This window comes from Phyllobates terribilis, unplaced genomic scaffold, assembly GCF_046119375.1.
Source record: "Phyllobates terribilis strain yellow unplaced genomic scaffold, ASM4611937v1 Scaffold_7__3_contigs__length_470593459, whole genome shotgun sequence".
Classification (NCBI taxonomy): Eukaryota; Metazoa; Chordata; class Amphibia; order Anura; family Dendrobatidae; genus Phyllobates; species Phyllobates terribilis.
Genome location: NW_027362767.1, coordinates 231,417,766 through 231,440,492, shown reverse-complemented (window position 1 = coordinate 231,440,492; position 22,727 = coordinate 231,417,766). Strand labels below are relative to the sequence as shown.

The window sequence follows — 22,727 nt, the reverse complement described above, 5'->3', positions numbered from 1 at the left end:
CAGCAGTAGTAGTAGCTCCTGCATCCCCCCCTCTCCACACGCAGCAGTAGTAGTAGCTCCTGCATCCCCCCCTCTCCACACGCAGCAGTAGTAGTAGCTCCTGCATCCCCCCCTCCCCACACGCAGCAGTAGTAGCTCCAGCATCCCCCCCTCCCCACACGCAGCAGTAGTAGTAGTAGCTCCAGCATCCCCCCCTCCCCACACGCAGCAGTAGTAGTAGCTCCAGCATCCCCCCCTCCCCACACGCAGCAGTAGTAGTAGCTCCAGCATCCCCCCCTCCCCACACGCAGCAGTAGTAGCTCCAGCATCCCCCCCTCCCCACACGCAGCAGTAGTAGTAGCTCCTGCATCCCCCCCCTCCCCACACGCAGTAGTAGCTCCTGCATCCCCCCCTCCCCACACGCAGTAGTAGTAGCTCCAGCATCCCCCCCTCCCCACACGCAGCAGTAGTAGCTCCAGCATCCCCCCCTCCCCACACGCAGCAGTAGTAGCTCCAGCATCCCCCCCTCCCCACACGCAGCAGTAGTAGCTCCTGCATCCCCCCCTCCCCACACGCAGCAGTAGTAGTAGTAGCTCCTGCATCCCCCCTCCCCACACGCAGCAGTAGTAGTAGCTCCTGCATCCCCCCTCCCCACACGCAGCAGTAGTAGTAGCTCCTGCATCCCCCCCTCCCCACACGCAGCAGTAGTAGTAGTAGCTCCTGCATCCCCCCTCCCCACACGCAGCAGTAGTAGTAGTAGCTCCTGCATCCCCCCCTCCCCACACGCAGCAGTAGTAGTAGCTCCTGCATCCCCCCCTCCCCACACGCAGTAGTAGTAGCTCCTGCATCCCCCCCCCCCACACGCAGCAGTAGTAGTAGCTCCTGCATCCCCCCCCTCCCCACACGCAGCAGTAGTAGCTCCTGCATCCCCCCCTCCCCACACGCAGCAGTAGTAGTAGCTCCTGCATCCCCCCCCTCCCCACACGCAGCAGCAGTAGTAGTAGTAGCTCCTGCATCCCCCCCTCCCCACACGCAGCAGTAGTAGTAGTAGCTCCTGCATCCCCCCCTCCCCACACGCAGCAGTAGTAGTAGCTCCTGCATCCCCCCCTCCCCACACGCAGCAGTAGTAGTAGCTCCTGCATCCCCCCCTCCCCACACGCAGCAGTAGTAGTAGCTCCAGCATCCCCCCCTCCCCACACACGCAGCAGTAGTAGCTCCAGCATCCCCCCCTCCCCACACACGCAGCAGTAGTAGCTCCAGCATCCCCCCCTCCCCACACACGCAGCAGTAGTAGCTCCAGCATCCCCCCCTCCCCACACACGCAGCAGTAGCTCCAGCATCCCCCCCCTCCCCACACACGCAGCAGTAGTAGCTCCAGCATCCCCCCCCTCCCCACACACGCAGCAGTAGTAGCTCCAGCATCCCCCCCTCCCCACACACGCAGCAGTAGTAGCTCCAGCATCCCCCCCCTCCCCACACGCAGCAGTAGTAGTAGCTCCTACATCCCCCCCCTCTCCACACGCAGCAGTAGTAGTAGCTCCAGCATCCCCCCTCCCCACACGCAGCAGTAGTAGCTCCAGCATCCCTCCTCCCCACACGCAGCAGTAGTAGCTCCTGCATCCCACCCCCTCCCCACACGCACCAGTAGTAGCTCCTGCATCCCACCCCCTCCCCACACGCACCAGTAGTAGCTCCTGCATCCCACCCCCTCCCCACACGCACCAGTAGTAGCTCCTGCATCCCACCCCCTCCCCACACGCACCAGTAGTAGCTCCAGCATCCCCCCCTCCCCACACGTAGCAGTAGTAGCTCCAGCATCCCCCCCTCCCCGCACGCAGCAGTAGTAGCTCCTGCATCCCCCCCTCCCCACACGCAGCAGTAGCTCCAGCATCCCCCCCCTCCCCACACGCAGTAGTAGTAGCTCCAGCACCCCCCCTCCCCACATGCAGCAGTAGTAGTAGTAGCTCCAGCATCCCCCCTCCCCACATGCAGCAGTAGTAGTAGCTCCAGCATCCCCCCTCCCCACACGCAGCAGTAGTAGTAGCTCCAGCATCCCCCCCTCGCCACACGCCGCAGTATTTCCTGCACCCCCCCTCCCCGCACGCAGCAGTAGTAGCTCCTGCACCCCCCCCCTCCCCACACGCAGCAGTAGTAGCTCCTGCATCCCCCCCCCCCTCCCCACACACAGTAGTTAGTAGCAGTTCCTGAATCTCAATCTTCAGGATTCACTGCATTCCCCACCCCCTCCCCACACTCAATAGTAGTAACTGTACCCCCCTCTCGCCACGCGCATTAGTAGTCCCTGCATTCTACCCCCTCTCCCCGCAAGCAGCAGCAGTCACAGCATTCCCCACAAGCAGCAGCAGTCACAGCATTTCCCCTCATTTTCCTTCCCCACAATAGCAGTCACTGTAGAGTACCCCTGTTTTCACTATCAGTGGGGGTCCCAGTGTTTGCATACCTACTGATCACAGACTTATCACCTATCTTGGGATAAAACCTTTAAAAGAAACAAAGTAAAACAGCTATATAGTGCGATGCCCAGAGCTCTATCAGAGGGGTCGCCAGGTCCGGCACCACTTATAACACAGCATTGATTTTGTCAGGACGTTCTATAAGGCTCTTCACATCTGTGCAGTTATCTGGATACCTGCAGACCCAAAGGAGCCGGGACTCATACTGCTTGATCTACAGTAAGGGCCCAGACATACAATGTTCGGAAAGATGGAGATTTATTAAAGCATTATAGCATATGACCCAAGATCTGAAGACGCCCTGCAGCATGTGTACGGACACTCGCCTGTAGTGACCACGTCTTCATTTCATAACCACACGGATGTAGTTTGTGCAGCACAATGCCAGTGTCACTCTGAGCAACCTGAAGGTCAAATGTTCATTCAATAGCATGTCCACCAGGAGGCGTCCTGTAATCTTCTTTTACCTCCGTTTAGGAAAACCAATGCAGTCCGCAGCAGGTTCCTAAATACCTGCTAGTATTTCTTATGTTCCTAGGTTGTCTAAGGCTCCAAAATAAGAGACTGCACCAAAGTGTTACAGAGAGGAAGTGCGTTCCTTGTCCTAAACACAAGTGCACAGGAAAGGAGAAGCAGAACCCTTCCAGAAAAATACTGATACCATGGATGCCCAGTCTGTGCCCATGGCAGCATTTAGGAAAGTCCAGGAAGGTACAACTTACAACCATCAACCCATGTTTATTTTCTGCTGGCTTTTAACACTAGAACTACTGATGGAGTCATTTTGACTCCTTTCGTTTTTTATTTCTCTTCTGTGACTACATTTTTCAGAATTCCGGCTTGAAACTCGGTGACTTTTCCTCAAATATGATGTGAAAAAAGATTTTGTGAGAATAAATAATTTTGGTGAAAAATTTGCGCGTTTTTTTCAAAGTTTACCAAGAACTACTGAAGGGAGTCATTTTGACTCCCTACTATATTTTGAGGTCCTTTTGTCACTAAATGTTGCTATAAAGTTTTGTGCATAATTTTTTCACTCTGTCTTATTTACCCTGATGTTCATATAGATGTAGTTCAATTTACATGTCAACTTTTCACATTTTCCTTGTGTTTTACCTGCTTGTATTACTGTGTAATGCTGAACAAAATAGCTTGTTTACTCTAGGCTCTTATCTTATGCTAATGAAGGGTGGTGTTTTTCTAAGGTCCTAGCAGGAGACCGTATTCTGGATAGTAACTTTACTTTCAGTTCAGCTGAAGAGACAAAGAGAACAGACGCAGACATACGAGCTCTGAAGACTCATACAGGTATGAATTGTTATGAAATAGTTTAGCTGTCTGTCAACTGATTCAGCCCACCTACTTTTGAAGGTGGCAGAACAGTTATTATTTCTTTTAGTTTTCATTTCATTTCTATTTTTCAGCAGGGAACTATATAGAATTATGGAATTTGTAAGGAATATGGAGAGAAGACGTTTGATAAAGCCTCAGGATATTCTGGCTACTTTGCAATCGATACCGGAGGATGAATCTGAATCCGAATTGCAGGAACATGTATTTGATTCTGACAGTGATGAAGATTTCATTCCTTAGAACATATCAAGTGAATCTGAAGACTCAGAAGGAACAAATCCAGAAGGTAAGTAGTTATGTGTATTTATTTGTTCTTCCACACACTGAGTTAGGGGCCTGTGCACACTAGCAGAATTCTGGCTGAATAGCCATCTGGATATTCTTGCCGCAATACAGGCCGTAACCTGCCCGCTCATGCCTGAAGCTCCGCTCCGAACCCCGGGCTGGAGCCGCTGTCAGGGACAGAGCAGCGCTTGCTTACGCGTGAGCACGGCTCCGTCCCAGACAGCGGCTCCAGCCCGGGGTTCGGAGCGGAGCTTCAGGTATGAAACTCCGCTCTGTACCTGAGCGGGCAGGTACGGGCCGGATTGTGGTGAGAATATCCGGTCGGATATTCCGCCGCTAATCCAGCCGCTAATCCAGCCAGTGTGCACGGACCCTTACAAAACAAAAATTCTAAATATTCATCAACTTTTTTACAGATATTCCAAGCACATCAACTGGGGATCGGGCTCATGCAGTTATGTTGCCTCGTGACCATCCTCCTGGTCGTGGACAGAAAAAATCAGCAAAACGTCCCAGAAATGAAAGAACAACAGATAACGATGGCGGCGAAGGTAATGCAACAACAAACACCAGAGAAGGCGAATCTGAAGGAATACTAGTTTCAGCGGATGGTATTCAATGGAAACCTGTTGAAATTGGAGAACACTTGCCTGGTAGGCGTGACAGCCAAAATATTCTTCGAGAAGCACCTGGCCCTACAGGATACGCCAGAAGAAATATCATTATCGATAGTCCTTTGAGCGCATGGCGTTTATTTTTTGATTCATATATATTGACACATAAAGAACTGTACGCTTGCAGAAGCATGCAGGAACAATAATTTACAGTTTACTCTATCTGATGAGGAGCTAGATGCATTCATTGCGATATTCTATGCTCGTGGAATATCTGGCACGAACTGTCACTCGATTAGCAGTATTTGGTGTAATGACTGGGGAATACCGTTTTGCAAAGCGACAATGTCTAGGGACCGCTTTGTTGAAATTATGAGGTTTCTCAGATTTGATGAGAAATCTACTCGATCGGAGAGACTGCAAACGGACAAGTTTGCTCTATTTTCTACAGGTTTATTGAAAATTGTATTGCGTGTTACAAACCTGGCCCATACATAACGGTGGATGAGCAACTTTTCCCAAGCAAAACTAGGTGTCCATTCACGCAGTACATGCCTTCCAAACCAGATAAATATGGCCACAAATATTGGCTAGCTGTTGATAAGAGGAGCAAATATCTGGCAAATGGCTTCCCTTATCTAGGCAAAGATGACACACGCCGTGCTGAGGACCGTTTAGCTGACCATGTGGTAATGAAGTTATTGGACCCGTTTTTGAAAAAAGGTCGCAATGTTACAACCGATAATTATTTTACTTCAGTAAAATTAGCTAAACAGCTAAAAAGCAAAGGAACAACCATCGTGGGAACACTGAACAAGATAAGGCGAGAAGTGCCTAAAGAAATAAAATCCATGAAAGAGGAATTGTACAACACTAAAGTGTTTAGAAATGAAGACAATTTTACACTTACAGTATATCAAGGAAAGCCCAACAAAAATGTTGTCATTTTGAGTTCCGTCCATCCAGATGTTGTTGTTGCGTCTGATTCCGCTAAAAAAAAACTCCAGAAACGGTAAAGTTTTACAATGAAACAAAATATGGAGTAGATGTAGTGGATCAGATGGCACGAAAATATACCACACGAACATGCACAAGGAGATGGCCTGTTCATGCATTTGAAAATGCCTTAGACTTTGCGGGTATAAATGCATGGATAATATTCAAGGAGATTACCCACCAAAAAATGTCACGCAAGGCATTTTTGCAAACGCTTGTGAGAGAGTTGAGTGGTCCTTATGTCACAGATAGGGAAAAGGGTTCCACGTCCCAAGTTTCTACATGCTCAGAAGTGATGGTTCAAACAAAATTTTGCCAGATCAAAGAAAAGTGCAAGAAAAATAGATCTGTCGGAAATTGTAAGACTTGTGGTAAGTCTTTGTGTGGGCAATGTACTGCCATAAATCAAAGGCAATGCCTAAAATGCGAAACACCAAATGTTTAGAAGGTGAATTCTGCGCCATATTTTCATTTTTATGCTCCTCCACCTACATTTTCTCTGCTTTTTGTTCTTCAGTTGTTGTTTATATGTGTGCACTTGAATAAAAAAAAATGTTTGAAAAACGTCTATTATAATTATTGTTATTTTCTGTAGAAAAATAAGAAAAGCAGAAAAAAAAAATCAAAAGCATTACTGTTGGATCTCACAATAATAATACATTACAAAAAATAGAATTATTAATAAATAACCACAAATGAAACTCTAAAAATAAACGAAAACAAGCAAGGAGTCAAAATGACTCCTTTCAGTAGTTCTAGGCGGGGTCACGAGTCCAGTAGTCCTAGTGTTAAATATTACCTTTTTTTTTTTTTTTTTTTTTTTTTTTTTTTTTTTAAAGAAATCTGTCCGCATCATTTCACCCCCCAAACTGTTTATGTGTCCATGTAGTTCTTCTCAAGACAAGTCCAGCAATAGCTTTACTTGGCCAGTCCGTCACTCCATTACTGAGAAATTAGCTTTTGAATTGATAAGCAAATGATACTGAAGAGCTATGGTAGATCTGAAGCCTCTGTCACTCCAGCTCTATTCCCCGCCTCCTCCTGCTTGACTGACTTGTCTGAAGTCACACAGCAGAGAGGCTGTCAATCAAGCAGGAGACAGAGGCGCTGAATGGGGAAATAGAGCTGGAGCGACAGTGGCTTCAAATCTACCATAACTCTTCAGTATCGTTTGTCTATCAACACAAACACTGATTTCTCATTAACGGAGGAACGGGCTGACCATGTAAAGGAATTGCTGGAGTTTTCTTTGAAAGAGCTACATGCACATGTAAATCGTTTTATGGGTGAAATCCTGCTGACCGATTCCCTTTAATAAACTGATATTTTCAGGTGTAAGTGCATATTATGCTAGGTCACATCTTATGCCTTTTCTTGGGTATTTACACACATGGTCAAAATTGTTGGTACCCCTCGTTTAACGAAAGAAAAACCCACAATGGTCACAGAAATAACTTGAATCTGACAAAAGTAATAAATTAAAAATCTATGGAAATAAACAAATGAAAGTCAGACATTGCTTTTCTGCTTCCACAGAAATTTAAAAAGCTAAGCTCATGAAATCGGCCTGGACAGAAATGATGGTTCTTCTTAACTTAATATTTTGTTGAACAACCTTTTGAGGCAATCACTGCAATCAAACGATTCCTGTAACTGTCAATGAGACTTCTGCACCTCTCGACAGGTATTTTGGCCCACTCCTCATGAGCAATCTGCTCTAATTGTCTCATGTTTGAAGGTTGCCTTTTTCCAGACGCCATGTTCCAGCTCTTTCCAAAGATGCTCAATAGGATTTAGGTCAGGGCTCATAGAAGCCACTTCAGAATAGTCCAATGTTTTCCTCTTAGCCATTCTTGGGTGTTTTTAGCGGTGTGTTTTGGGTCATTATCCTGTAGCAAGACCCATGACCTGCGACTGAGACCAAGCTTTCTGACACTGGGCAGCATATTTCTCTCTAGAATCCCTTGATAGTCTTGAGATTTCATTGTACCCTGCACAGATTCAAGACACCCTGTGCCAGATGCAGCAAAGCAGCCCCAGAACATAACAGAGCCTCCTCCATGTTTCACAGTAGGGACAGTGTTCTTTTCTTGATATGCTTCATTTTTCCGTCTGTGAACATAGAACTGATGTCCCTTGCCAAAAACTTCAATTTTCGTCTCATCTGTCCGTAGAACATTCTCCCAGAAGCTTTGTGGCTTGTCAACATGCAGTTTGGCAAATTCCAGTCTGGCTTTTTTATGATTTTTTTTTTCCAACAATGGTGTTCTCCTTGGTCATCTCCCATGAAGTCCACTTTGGATCAAACAACGACATATAGTGCGATCTGACACTGATGTTCCTTGAGCTTGAAGTTCACCTTTAATCTCTTTAGAAGTTATCCTGGGCTCTTTTGTTACCGTTCGTATTATCAGTCTCTGATTTGTCATCAATTTTCCTCCTGCGTCTATCTTTAGGGAGGTTGGCTACAGTCCCATGGATCTTATATTTCTGAGTAATATGTGCAACTGTAGTCACAGGAACATCGAGCTGCTTGGAGGTGGTCTTAAAACCTTTACCTTGAACATGCTTGTCTATAATTTTCTTTCTAATCTCCTGAGACAACTCTTTCCTTTGCATCCTCTGGTCCATGTTGAGTGTGGTACACACCATGTCACCAAACAGCACAGTGAGTATCTGTAGCCCTATATACAGGCCCACTGACTGATTACAAGATTGTAGGCACCTGTGATACTAATTAGTGGACACAACTGGATTTAACATGTCCCTTTTGTCACATTATTTTCAGGGGTACCATCATTTCTGTCCAGGCCTATTTCATGAGTTTATTTTTTTTTAAATTCTGTGGAAACAGGGGTGAAAAGCAAAGACTGACTTTCATTTGTTCATTTTCATAGATTTTTAATTTATTATTTTTGTCAGATTCAAGTTATTTCTGTGACCATTGTGGGTTTTTCATTCATTAAACGAGGAGTACCAACAATTTTGACCATGTGTGTATATACTATAATGTGAACAGAACTTAAAATTAAACACGTTTGATCCTTCTTTCATCATTGAGAAGGCACCAGAAAGAGGAGAACGTGGATACCAGTCAACATAACACGTACCTGTCTATTAAACTTGCTACAAGTTTAGATTGAGACGTACCCCATGCTGAGACCCCCTAAGCAAGGAAAGAAACAAACACTCAGCTGACCACTCTGACCATATGTTTCTAATCAGCTCTCCTAGGAGAGAGGAGCAAGGTGTAAAAATTCACAGAAAGGCTATGGGCAAGTACTAAGCTCCACTTGCTCTTAGAAAAGTCAATCATGAACAAAGGTGGCGGTCGCTCAGCTGAGAGCTTCTATTCCTTTTCTAAAGAGATCAGTGGGGGTCTCGGGAGTCAGCACCAAGATGGCATTGTCAAAAGTCTAAATAAGGACAAGTTATAATTTAAAGAGGATATGTCACCAATCTTTGAACATTTAATAAATCGTAAAGTTTCTCATCACAATAATTCTGGCCCATCCTTTTCCACAACTTTGCTTTAGATTATTCCTCCATAACACCTTCTGGAAATGTATGCCCCAAGTGTTAATATCCAATGGGGTGTGTCCTTACAGTCTAATAGAAGAGTTAGACGGCCATATAACTCGGATGAGGATCAAAACGCAATGCTCGGACTGGCCGTCGACTCTCCCTACCAGAGTATGACGGCATGTATTTCTATGCAGCTGTATCGCTTGGGTTGGGAAAGTCGCCGGCCAGTCCGAGCATTGCGTTGTGATCCTCGTCCCGAGTTATTCAGCTGTCTGACTCTTCCCTAATACGGACAGCACTGATTTGGACAATGTCAGGGCAGGTGCAGATGACCACATTTACAGACCAATTACTGCAAAAGCAAACAATCCTATGGCGGGTGAAAACTAGAATTCACAGGTTTGGGAACCAGAGTGCAACAACGACAAAGCAGAGAGGTCAGAAAAAAAGTTGTCTTAGCCCGTATTACAGTACTGTGTGAACTCCAGGTAGTCAGTGCCAAAAACTGCACTGGATTATCTCTTTTTCCCCATTCAACCTCATTCAGACTGCAGTGATTTTTCTTGTTAACAAAAACACAGACCATTTTTCATCGGCAATTTTCTCATATGAAAAATAAACTGTGAAGCTTTTCTTAAAAGGGGGGGTAATTTTGAGGAATCTAAAATTTAACACGTTCTGGTTTGTTTTACACGTGTTTTGTTACCCTTCGTTTCTATACACGTACCTTTTTTTTTTGCTGCCTTCAGGCTAAATTTACAATGTGCACACTCCAATGGGAACGAGGAAAACCTTTGCAAGAACAGGTGTGTCCAAACTTTTGATCGGTACTGTACAACTAGATTGTAAATTTGTACTAAAGATTTCCACTATTTGGTAAGGACTTGAAGCCAGAAAACTGACGGATGGGAATAACATTTATAATAAAAAAGGATCGCTGGTAAGCAGCAGGAGAAAAAAAATTCTATTTATATATTTTAATAAAAAAAAAAAACGATACAATGACAATATAAAAATATAAATAAAAAATGTATATAATAGTAATAAATATAAAATTAATATAAATAAACTATTATTAATAAAAATATTATAGAGCACTTTTAAGGGGGGGGGGGGTGAAGTGAGGACCCCAGAAGTTGATGACTGGGTTAATCCCCATAGTATTCAATAGATCAGGCAGCAGGAAATAGATGCATGGTGGCATGGAGAAACTATGGAGAGTGAACGCCAGGCGCATTATTGTATTACAAGAGCACAATCAATGCCGACACCAGCGACAGCGGCTAGAGATCAGCCCCTGCTGCTTTCCCGGCAGTGTGTTGAACAGGACGGGGGATTACTTACCCACCGCCCTAGCTTTACCTGTGCTACAATTACTCCTCAACCAAAAAGATGGCTGGATAAGCAGAATATTACATGGAGGGGGGGGGGGGGGGTGAAACCAGTAGGAGAAAAACATTGGCGCTTTCTTCCAGAAACAACTGCACGCCTCTCCATGGAATATGTTGGGTATTGCAGCTCATCTCCAAGGAGGCTGAACCACAGGGGCGGCACCAGATGGAGCGGTTGCACAATGATTTGCCTGATATATAATGTCTGCGCTATTTACACTGCTCAAAAAAATAAAGGGAACACTTAAACAACAGAATATAACTCCAAGTAAATCAAACTTCTGTAAAATCAAGCTGTCCACTTAGGAAGCAACACTGATTGACAATCAATTTCACATGCTGTTGTGCAAATGGAATAGACAATAGATGGAAATTATTGGCAATTATCAAGACACCCTCAATAAAGGAGTGGTTCTGCAGGTGGGGACCACAGACCACATCTCAGTACCAATGCTTTCTGGCTGATGTTTCGGTCACTTTTGAATGTTGGTTGTGCTTTCCCACTCGTGGTAGCATGAGACGAACTCTACAACCCACAAAAGTTGCTCAGGTAGTGCAGCTCATCCAGGATGGCACATCAATGCGAGCTGTGGCAAGAAGGTTTGCTGTGTCTTTCAGCGTAGTGTCCAGAGGTGCTAACAGGAGACAGGCCAGTACACTAGGAGATGTGGAAGGGGCCGTAGGAGTGAAACAACCCAGCAGCAGGACCGCTACCTCCACCTTTGTGCAAGGAGGAACAGGAGGAGCCCTGCAAAATGACCTCCAGCAGGCCACAAATGTGCATGTGTCTGCACAAACGGTTAGAAACCAACTCCATGAGGGTGGTATGAGGGCCCGACATCCACAGATGGGGGTTGTGCTCACAGCCCAACACCGTGCAGGACGCTTGGCATTTGCCACAGAACACCAGGATTGGCAAAGTCGCCACTGGCGCCCTGTGCTCTTCACAGATGAAAGCAGGTTCACACTGAGCATATGTGACAGACGTGACAGAGTCTGGAAATGCAGTGGAGAGCGATCTGCTGCCTGCAACATCCTTCAGCATGACTGGTTTGGTAGTGGGTCAGTAATGGTGTGGGGTGGCATTCCATGTGCTCGCCAGAGGTAGCCTGACTGCCATTAGGTACCAAGATGAGCTCCTCAGACCACTTGTGAGACCATATGCTGGTGCGGTTGGCCCTCGGTTCCTCCTAATGCAGGACAATGCGAGACCTCATGTGGCTGGAGTGTGTCAGCAGTTCCTACAAGATGGAAGCATTGAAGCTATGGACTGGCCCGCCCGCTCCCCAGACCCAAATCCGATTGAGCACATCTGGGACATCATGTCTCGCTCCATCCACCAATATCACGTTGCACCACAGACTGTCCAGGAGTTGGCGGATGCTTTAGTCCAGGTCTGGAAGAAGATCCCACAGGAGACCATCCGCAACCTCATCAGGAGCATGCCCAGGCGTTGTAGGGAGGTCATACAGGCACGTGGAGGCCACACACAATACTGAGCCTCATCAGGAGCATGCCCAGGCGTTGTAGGGAGGTCATAGAGGCATGTGGAGGCCACACACAATACTCAGCCTCATCAGGAGCATGCCCAGGCGTTGTAGGGAGGTCATACAGGCACGTGGAGGCCACACACAATACTCAGCCTCATCAGGAGCATGCCCAGGCGTTGTAGGGTGGTCATACAGGCACGTGGAGGCCACACACAATACTGAGCCTCAGTTTGACTTGTTTTAAGGACATTACATCAAAGTTGGATCAGTCTGTAGTGTGTTTTTCCTCTTTAATTTTGGGAGGGGGGGGGGGGGGGGGAGGGGGGGGGGGGACTCCAAATCCAGGCCTCCATTGGTTAATAAATGTGATTTCCATGGATGATTTTTGTGTGATTTTGTTGTCAGCACATTCAACTTTATACAGAACAAAGTATTCAACGAGAATATTTCATTCATTCAGATCTAGGATGTGTTATTTGAGTGTTTCCTTAATTTTTTTGAGCAGTGTATTTTTTTTTAAATTTCTTAAAGCTCACCTGTCAGCAGGATTGTGCTCAGTAAACCACATACACTGTCAGGTGGGCGACATTACACTAATTAAAATGACACCTTGGTTGATGAAATCCGTCCCGTGGTTCTTGTGTAATCTTTACTTTCAGTTTGGAGATAATGATATGCTCATTCTCCGGGGTGGCGCTCTGATGATCTGCTTAAATTCATTAGTATGCTCTTATGACAGCTCACTGAGCCTTCACTGACCGGCCTCTTATTTTACATAATGCATCTAGTAGTGCGGGGCTTGGTAAAATAGGAGGCAGGTCACTGAAGGCACAGTGAGCTGGCATAAGGGCATACTGACGAATGTATAAGCAGAGCATCAGGTAGAGCGCCACCCCGGAGAATGAGCAAATCATTATCTCCAAACTGAAAGTAAAGTTTACACACGAACCACGGGACGGATTTCATCAACCAAGGTATCATTTTAATCAGTGTAATGTGCCCACCTGACTGCGTGTGGTTTACTGAGCACAATCCTGCTCACAGGTGCTCTTTAAGTTTTTCATAATAAGTTCATCAAAATTCAACAGCACACGGATGGTATCAGAGCTATGTTGTGCTCTTTCACAGACTCAGAGTAGCATCAACGAGTTTGATCCTAATCGAACATGTCGCTGTAATTTTGTGCGGTCTGCAAAAATACACGGATATGTTTACAGCCTCATTGAACTCAGTTGTTATAGTCTGTCCGTGAAAACCACAGATAGTTTTTCATGCAAGAATTCTGACGTCTCAATCAGCCCAGGTACCGATCACGGCCTGGGAATCAATGTGATGCCGGTCATGAAAAAAAAGTCGTGCAGTGCTAGTAAAAGTGTTAAATGCTTTTTTACTCGACACATGAGCGCAAGTCCAAAATGTTGGTAGAACACAGATCCGACGGCGTGTAATTGGATGATCAAACTTAAAAATAAGACGAATAACAGAAGAAAAAAAAATAGTAATGCAACCGATCTCCTAAGGAAGATTCTCTTTAAATGGCTTTGTTCCCACAGTTATTTGCTTATGGAAAATTCTCTTTTTTACAGTGCATGAGATTATAAGAAATGTCGTGCACGTGCTGTGACATATATCCAGAGTGTAAACTGAAACGGGCTGCGGCTTTGAGATCCAGAGCATGTCAATTTAGGCTGTGGATGTAGGTGCAAGTGTAACCATGTGCCATGGAAAGGATGAGATGCATAGTTTCCCGGGAATTATTATTTTTTTTTTTTTTTTTTTAACAGTGATATCCACAGCGGTATATATTGCTGCAGGTATCATCGTGGGACCTCGTGTTTTGTGTGAGTGTAGCCTGAAGGCGATTTAACTTAGCACAGCATGTTACACCTCACAGATCAACTTTGGTGTCTGCAAAATAGGTTGGGTCAAGATTGTTCCCAGGTGGCTTGGTCCTACACAGAATTCGGCGCAGGTAAAATGTTGCTTCCTCAAAGTCGCAGCAGTTCACCGCTGTATCATTAGAAATTAATAGCAAATATCTTATTGTTACCGCATAGGTGAAGTCAGACGGCCGTATAAATCGGATCGAGATAAGAACGATGTGCATGGACTGGCCGGCGGCTCTCCCAACAGCTGCACAGAAACACTCATTGTTATGCCCGAGAGCCAGTCTGAGCATTGTGTTGTGGTCCTTGTCCAAGTTATATGGCCGTCTGACTTTTCCAATTAGGATGTCATCAATATCAGATGAGTGGAGATCAGATATTTTGACGTCCACAAAGATCAGCTTTATTCAGCACCCACAGGCAAAAGAAGAGTTCCCATGGCCTACTCCACGTAGTGGCCTTTCTTGGGTATTGCAGCTCAGCTCCTATTCACTTCCATGTGGCGGTCTGGCTTAATACACTTTTTTTTTTTTTTTTTTTCTTTTAACTTCTTAACACAGCAGGATTTCATTGGTCGGTGTACCAAGTTTAGACCCCCCCCCCCCCCCCCCAATCTGACACTGATTATCTATGCTATGTATAGGTCATTAGTACCCAAGTCTTGGAAACTCCCTTTAAAGGAAATGTAGAAAAATACAGAAATATTGCTTTCTTCCAAAGAAAAAAAAAAAAAGGAACAGTGCCACTCTTGCCCACAGGTTGTGTATGGTATTAAAGCTTAGTCCCATTCATTACAATATCAGGCACAATCCACAGGCAGATTTGGCAATGCTCTAACATTAGTGACTTTCTCCTGCAAAGACCAGACCGGGTCCACGCCGCATGCCTGTGCCACCTGAGTACACAAACGGCGCATCTGCTGCCGGAGTCACGGTTGCACAGTTCTTTAGGAACTTCCTGTGCCCAATCCTTATTTTTCAGCTTTAGTTACAAGCTGTAGCTCTAAATCATTGCCAGTCACAAAAATGGGAGAAAACTCAAAACCACAAGCCAAAATGATGCATCTATAGAAATGCAGGGCCCAGTACAAACCGAGGAGCAGAAAACGCAGCAGCTGTCCCGGGACAAACAGCAGGAAACAACAGTCATACATTCAGCTACACCACCTTATTTTGGAATAGGACTTGAGACCAGGCTGAAAAAAAAAATCCCAAAAAGGAGAAAAGACAAATGTTACAGATCTGCTACCAATGTATTTGTGGGTTTTCTGCGGATTTTAACCTAGTCAGATAAATAAATAGAAAAGCAATATTCAGTCCAAATTCTGGCGTCCCTATCGGCCAGTAGTATTGTGGGTGAGATCCAGCCATAAGCTTGCTATTTCCCTGCAGGGCCAGTACAGGGGCATAAGGAATTACACCATGCCCACAAATCCAGTCCTCCACAGCACGAGACTCTCTTGGTAGCTGCTCTTTTCTCTAGATCATACATGGTCCAAGTCCACTATACAGACAACGGTCACTCCACAGCCTTGACCCATCATATGAGGCAAGTAGCCCCAAAAGTGTCTGTCCCAGTGATTGGGAAAAAATAATCCACCATAGTAGAGCAGCATAAATGTCATGCAAATATTACGGAGAAATCATTAGATATCAGTGCTGGAAGATACATGTGTGCGCCCTCTAGTGTCTACGCAGACAGAAGCAGTATGCAAAAGAGTGCACTTAATGCCAGCCACCGCCATGACAGGCGCCCCCCTCACCTTGCGCACGACAGCCTCCGCCATGAGAGTCCTCTTACCTTGCATGTGCCAACCATCATGAGAAGTACCCCCCCTGGTGTGCACCACCCACCGCCATGAGGACCCCCCCTTTAGCCCACCAGCCACCACCATGAGACGCCCTGCGCCAGCCCCTCCACCCTTTTGCACACCAGCCACCACGAGAGGCATCACCCCATGCACATTGCAGCCTCGGCCATGAGGGGTCCCTGCCATTGCACATGCCATCCTCCACCCTAAGAGGCCCCCCTCCTTGCGCGTGATATCCTCCACCCTAAGAGGCCCCCCTCCTTGCGCGTGATATCCTCCACCCTAAGAGGCCCCCCCTCCTGGCGCGTGATATCCTCCACCCTAAGAGGCCCCCCCTCCTGGCGCGTGATATCCTCCACCCTAAGAGGCCCCCCCTCCTGGCGCGTGATATCCTCCACCCTAAGAGGCCCCCCCTCCTGGCGCGTGATATCCTCCACCCTAAGAGGCCCCCCCTCCTGGCGCGTGATATCCTCCACCCTAAGAGGCCCCCCCTCCTGGCGCGTGATATCCTCCACCCTAAGAGGCCCCCCCTCCTGGCGCGTGATATCCTCCACCCTAAGAGGCCCCCCCTCCTGGCGCGTGATATCCTCCACCCTAAGAGGCCCCCCCTCCTGGCGCGTGATATCCTCCACCCTAAGAGGCCCCCCCTCCTGGCGCGTGATATCCTCCACCCTAAGAGGCCCCCCCTCCTGGCGCGTGATATCCTCCACCCTAAGAGGCCCCCCCTCCTGGCGCGTGATATCCTCCACCCTAAGAGGCCCCCCCTCCTGGCACGTGATATCCTCCACCCTAAGAGGCCCCCCTCCTGGCGCGTGATATCCTCCACCCTAAGAGGCCCCCCTCCTGGCGCGTGATATCCTCCACCCTAAGAGGCCCCCCTCCTGGCGCGTGATATCCTCCACCCTAAGAGGCCCCCCTCCTTGCGCGTGATATCCTCCACCCTAAGAGGCCCCCCTCCTTGCGTGTGATATCCTCCACCCTAAGAGGCCCCCCTCCTTGCGCGTGATATCCTCCACCCTAAGAGGCCCCCCTCCTTGTGCGTGATATCCTCCACCCTAAGAGGCCCCCCCTCCTTGCGCGTGATATCCTCCACCCTAAGAGGCCCCCCCCTCCTTGCGCGTGATATCCTCCACCCTAAGAGGCCCCCCCTCCTTGCGCGTGATATCCTCCACCCTAAGAGGCCCCCCCTCCTTGCGCGTGATATCCTCCACCCTAAGAGGCCCCCCTCCTTGCGCGTGATATCCTCCACCCTAAGAGGCCCCCCTCCTTGCGCGTGATATCCTCCACCAAGAGGCACTCCCTGTTGCGAGCACCGGCCTCCAGTATGAGAGGCGCTCTCCTCTTGCGCACGCCATGACACCCCCCTCCCCCACACCAAGCTCCAATAGCGGAGTTCTGTGTGACTAGTGCCAGCACAAAGGCACCGAGTTGCCACCAGTTATGGAGGCACAGTGTAGCTACCTCAATTGTGGAGTAACTGGGGGGCTGGAGCGTTCCAGGAAAACCCTGTGTTATGCCTGGTGCAGACCGTGGCCGGCACCCTCCATGTATTGCTCTGTGAAGCCCTGTGTCGTGCCCAGCCTCTCTTAGGCCAGGTACAGTGCATCACATTTATCCAGTATGCCTATTTAAAGGGGTTATTCCATTCGAAGACAACATATCGACAGCTACAACATGTCCTACTAATTTTGGCCCTATAGATTGATACACAAAAAAAAGTCTCAGGTGACCCCCTGGACCAAGTACAAATCTGACCACGTGGTCGTTGGTCTGAACGATCGGAAAGTACAATATGCTCTGACTAAACAGGACTGTCCGATAATGATTAAATGATGGGAGCGCAACCGCAAGGAAAAGAGCTGCTGATGACATTTTACCCATCACTGTCCACGCTGCACTGACAGCTTAATGAATTTCTTTCTGGACCGAAGAACATGCTGACAACCTGCACAGAAAGGAAAGACAACATCACCACCCTTTTCCCCTAAGCAAGGCCAGCACTTTTAAATACACACACCCTATAAGCCTACATACACCCACAATGCACGCCTATAACTGCCAGATGGCTTCCCTGCAAGATACTATTAGTACGTAGCAAGAAGCTTATATCTGTCCTGCTCTACGTAATCAGCCCAAGCTCTGCTAGTGGCTTCATCAGAACTTTAAATTATGTGGACGGTCATCCTCTGTTTGCAAACAATGGATGCTCCAGGAGTGTACTTCAAGGCATGCGCCTGGAAGTCCCAGGCGGCATCACAACTCAAGATAAATAATGAAATTCTGCACTGCTGCAATGGCCACATGGGAATTCACTGTATACAGGTCCTACTGGCATTCAATAGTAACTGTATCACACTGTATGCAGTGCACTCCCCCTAGTGGTAGCTATAAGCGAGCTCTGTATTGATGTCTAAAATCACTACTTTCAGGTCTAAGCAAAGAAAAAAAAAAAAAAAAAAAAAAAAAAAAAAAAAAAAACACAACAACTTAAGCAACCTAGAAAACCAGAAATACTTAAAATTTTCAATTAACGACTCCTTTACCATTTGGAACGAAAAGTAATATACTTATTAAAAGGTTATTCCCAGAAAACCAAGTTACCACCTAAGCATAGGTTGGGGGATAACTTGCTGATCAGCAGGGATCTGACAGCTGGAAGCCCCAGCAATCCTGAAAATGGGGCTCTGGAATTCAGAGAGCAAATGTGAGGCCTCCGGTCCATTCATTGTCTATGGTACTGACAGAAATAGCCAAGTGACAATAGGCCGGACCACCAGGGGTGAACAAGTGAGGAATACCTTGATTTTCTGGTAATAACATATTAATCCCTAAGGCACTGTAGACCACCAGAGGTGTGACCCTTAACCTCCATGCTACTCTAAACCACCAAGGATGTGCCATTAATCTCTATGACACCAAGGACATGCCCCTGCGCCACTTTAGACCACCAGGGATGCACACAATAAGCCCCTTTGCCTCCTTGGATAACCATACCTAAAAATAAACCTGTCACTGCCCAAATAACAGATGTTTAAAGAGTCTGTCAGTATGATCACCCCTCCTAAGCCGTGTATATGGGCTTGGAAGTTGTAGGGACCTGATACCTTGATCTCTGTCATCCGATGTCTTATTCCAAAGAAATCCACATTTTTCTTAATATGTAAATGAGCCGTTAAGATCTACGGGCCGGAGATAGATCTCCCTGAGAATCTGCCTCCAGACGTTATTATAAATGGGAGGATGTTGCCAGTGTGAGACATGTAATGACTGACAGTGTGATCTCCTGATCTACATGTCTCTGAAAAAAAATCCTACAGCCAACATGATTACGCCAATAAATTTCTCCCTGTCTTTGGAGCACCAGAGAGGTGTTAATCCTTAAACTGCTTTAGACCACCAGGAATATCATAACCAATGCAAATCGTATATCATGTAGTTAGCAAAATAAAAAGAGCGAAATGGGGGTGGGGCTTTTTGCCATCTCCATTATTGGCAGTAAGAAATGTGGCCCCCTCCTACAAACAGTATTGTGCAGTATGGAAACTTGCAGAATTCATATGTCTGCAATGTATCTAATACAGGTGACAGAGCAAATATTTATAAAATGGGGGGTGCACACTAAAGCATTAAAGGGGCCTTCAAGATTAACGACGAACGTTATTAATTGAACCACCCTGTAGGAACTGGGCAAATATAAAACTTAAGGTGCAAACTCAAACCTTGGTAGCACAAGGCATTAATGAGGTGTTGCCAAATATAGGAGCGGTCTGGAAATTAACTGCTTCCCTGATTATTGCAACTGGTATTTATCAAAGTAGTGAGTGCACAATCGGGGCGCAGGGGCTGACGCAAGAGAAGCAGCCCATAATCAAGTTAGTGCCATGGGCATCTAAATGGACTCTTTTGGGGCAAGAGGCTATGAATATAAACTGTACATGCTGCTGGTAGTAATACAGCATGCTGTGGCTGGTAGGCCTATAACAGCTTTATTACAAATGCACTAACTTGGCCAGCAAGCACAGTATACGCGGACGTGTGGATGATCACGAACACTTGGCCCTTTGGCATAATTCTGCCAATGCCCCAGGTCAAGTCAGCAGACAGAGTTATTTTTCACTAGCTCCTATGAAGATATGTAGTAGCTGGTGACCAACGCATCCGGGAACAAATTCTATGTATTGCTGTGAAACGCGACGGCTCCAAGCCTAAAACAGGCACAGAAACAACTGCAACCGGTGCTGCGAAATGAGAAAATAACAAGTGGTCCGTAGCATGTAATCTGTGAGCCACATCTCATCCTGAGCATCACCGCGGCCCGTATCTAAAGCAAAGAGAGGACGGCACAGGCAATGTACACCGGGCATTGTATGTACATACACCGGGCATTGTATGTACTATTAGACAAGTGTGTGTGGGAGATATATACATATGGGGACATGGCGGCCACTAACAAGCAGGTGACATTATTATACGGCTCATGTACAACGCTGATCACACAGGGATAATGTCACTGCAAGGATCACCACTGTGCAAGAGGGCTGTGTGAAGTGTGTGTATATATATATATATATATATATATATATATATATATATATATATATATATATATATATATATATATATATATATATATATACACACACACACACACTGTGCATATACATACTAAGCATACTACACACATTATGGATATACATATAGCAAATATATTATACAAACATATATAGTAGATACATATACACACGCGCATTAAAAATAGATAGATGCACACAAATTATGGATACGCGCATACATACATATACATATGTGTATCCAATATATTATATATATATTAAACACACTATAACAGACAGTATGGATATGGTGTATTACACACACACTGGCTATCACACACCGTGCACACAGATAATCCCTGTATACAATGTAGCGCTCCTGCCGCACACAGCACAGCCGCCGCCGTTACCCCGATCTATCTGCACGTCTGCCATTATTACAGCGTGTGACCATATAATAATAAGCTCCCCCTGTTATAGCGCAGACACATAACGCCTTCCTCCCTACCCGCAGTCCAGGCCGCCCCAGCAGGCTGTGTCCCGGCCTCTTCTCCCCTCGGCCCCGCTCCTGGCCGCAGCTCCTCTCCACCAGCTGCTGCTCCTTACAGCCGGGTTATGTTATGCTGCTCTGTGCAACAAAACCCGACCCGCGTCAGCCCCGCCCTCGGCCTCATTCCATTGGCTAATGCTTGTCAGTTCAGGGAGGCAGCTCTGTGTGATTGGTAGAAGCGCCTGCCTGTCAGTCTTTGACTACACTCCCCCTTTTTTGTTCGTTTAACTGAACGTAGAAGTGAGATGAGCGGCCTCTGGCGGAGGAGTTGGGGAGTGACGCGCATAGTGCAGACCGTTACTAGGTGTAGAGCGTGCGAGAGCGGGAAAATAACTAGCGCCGTGTGTGAGGGCGGGCCGACGGGTGTGCGGGCGGGCAGAGCGCAGTGTCCGCCTGAGGCGGATCTGCAGGGAAAGTCGGGCAGATAAGGGGTTATGTGTGATGGAGCCATGTGAGGGGATCACTGCTGGTATGAGGGAGCTAATGTCCATAATTGCCTCAGAGATTTCTCCATTGGACATGTAAAATCGCTCCAAAAACGCCTGAAAGACTCTTCCCGCTCTTTTCTATTGAATAAAACATTTTGCTGTTCAGTCTTGTGAGTGGTGTTTTTTTTCGGCTTCTACCTTTTTAAAAAAACTCCTGGTGGAGAAAAAAAAAGAAAGCGCAAGTGTTTACTGCAAAGAATACGAAACACTGCAGGAAACAAAAATCACCAGGAAACGAAAAACACTTCAGGAGACGAAAAACACCAGGAAACAAAAAAACACCAGGAAACAAAAATCACCAGGAAACGAAAAACACTTCAGGAGACGAAAAACACCAGGAAACAAAAAAACACCAGGAAACGAAAAACACTTCAGGAGACGAAAAACACCAGGAAATGAAAAACACCAGGAAACAAAAATCACCAGGAAATGAAAAACACTTCAGGAAACAAAAAACACCAGGAAACGAAAAACACTTCAGGAGACGAAAAACACCAGGAAATGAAAAACACCAGGAAACAAAAATCACCAGGAGACGAAAAACACCAGGAAACGAAAAACACCAGGAAATGAAAAACACCAGGAAATGAAAAACACCAGGAAACGAAAAACACTTCAGGAAATGAAAAACACTTCAGGAAATGAAAAACACTTCAGGAGACGATAAACACCAGGAAATGAAAAACACTTCAGGAGACGAAAAACACTTTAGGAAACAAAAAACACCAGGAAATGAAAAACACCAGGAAACGAAAAACACTTCAGGAAATGAAAAACACTTCAGGAGACGAAAAACACTTTGGGAAATGAAAAACACTTCAGGAGACGAAAAACACTTTTGGAAATGAAAAACACTTCAGGAGACGAAAAACTCAAGAAAACGAAAAACAATTCAGGAGACCAAAAACACCAGGAAACAAAAACACTTCAGGAGACGAAAAACACCAGGAAACAAAAAAACACTTCAGGAGACGAAAAACACTTCAGGAAACAAAAAAACACCAGGAAACGAAAAACATCAGGGAACGAAAAACATCAGGAAATTAAAAACATCAGGAAACGAAAAACACTTCAGAAAAGGAAAAACACTTCAGGAAACAAAAAAACACCAGGAAACGAAAAACATCAGGGAACGAAAAACATCAGGAAATTAAAAACATCAGGAAACGAAAAACACTTCAGAAAGCGGAAAACACCGGGAAACAGAAAATTTCAGGAAACTAAAACCAGTTTAGGAAACTAAAAACTTCAGGAAACGAAAAACACTTCAGGAAACAAAAAACTCCTCCAGAAACTTCCCAGAGAAGAAGGAGCGTTTCCTGATGCAGTTGCC

The 22,727-nt window shown here is 46.3% G+C and overlaps 1 protein-coding gene and 1 long non-coding RNA gene across 2 annotated transcripts in view; one reads left to right on the top strand and one right to left on the bottom strand.

The window, feature by feature from the left end:
- Positions 1-21,030, bottom strand: part of SCAI (suppressor of cancer cell invasion) — a 106,631-nt gene extending 85,601 nt beyond the window's left edge. The window contains exon 1 of the mRNA XM_073639807.1: positions 20,865-21,030. The gene's annotated coding sequence lies outside the window, so the exon portion shown is untranslated. The remainder of the gene's footprint in view (positions 1-20,864) is intronic.
- On the top strand, positions 3,556-5,148 carry LOC141153087 (uncharacterized). Its single transcript, XR_012247237.1, has 3 exons — positions 3,556-3,761; positions 3,878-4,092; positions 4,508-5,148. It is a non-coding gene; the product is annotated as an uncharacterized lncRNA (long non-coding RNA).
- Positions 21,031-22,727: the final 1,697 nt, after the last annotated feature.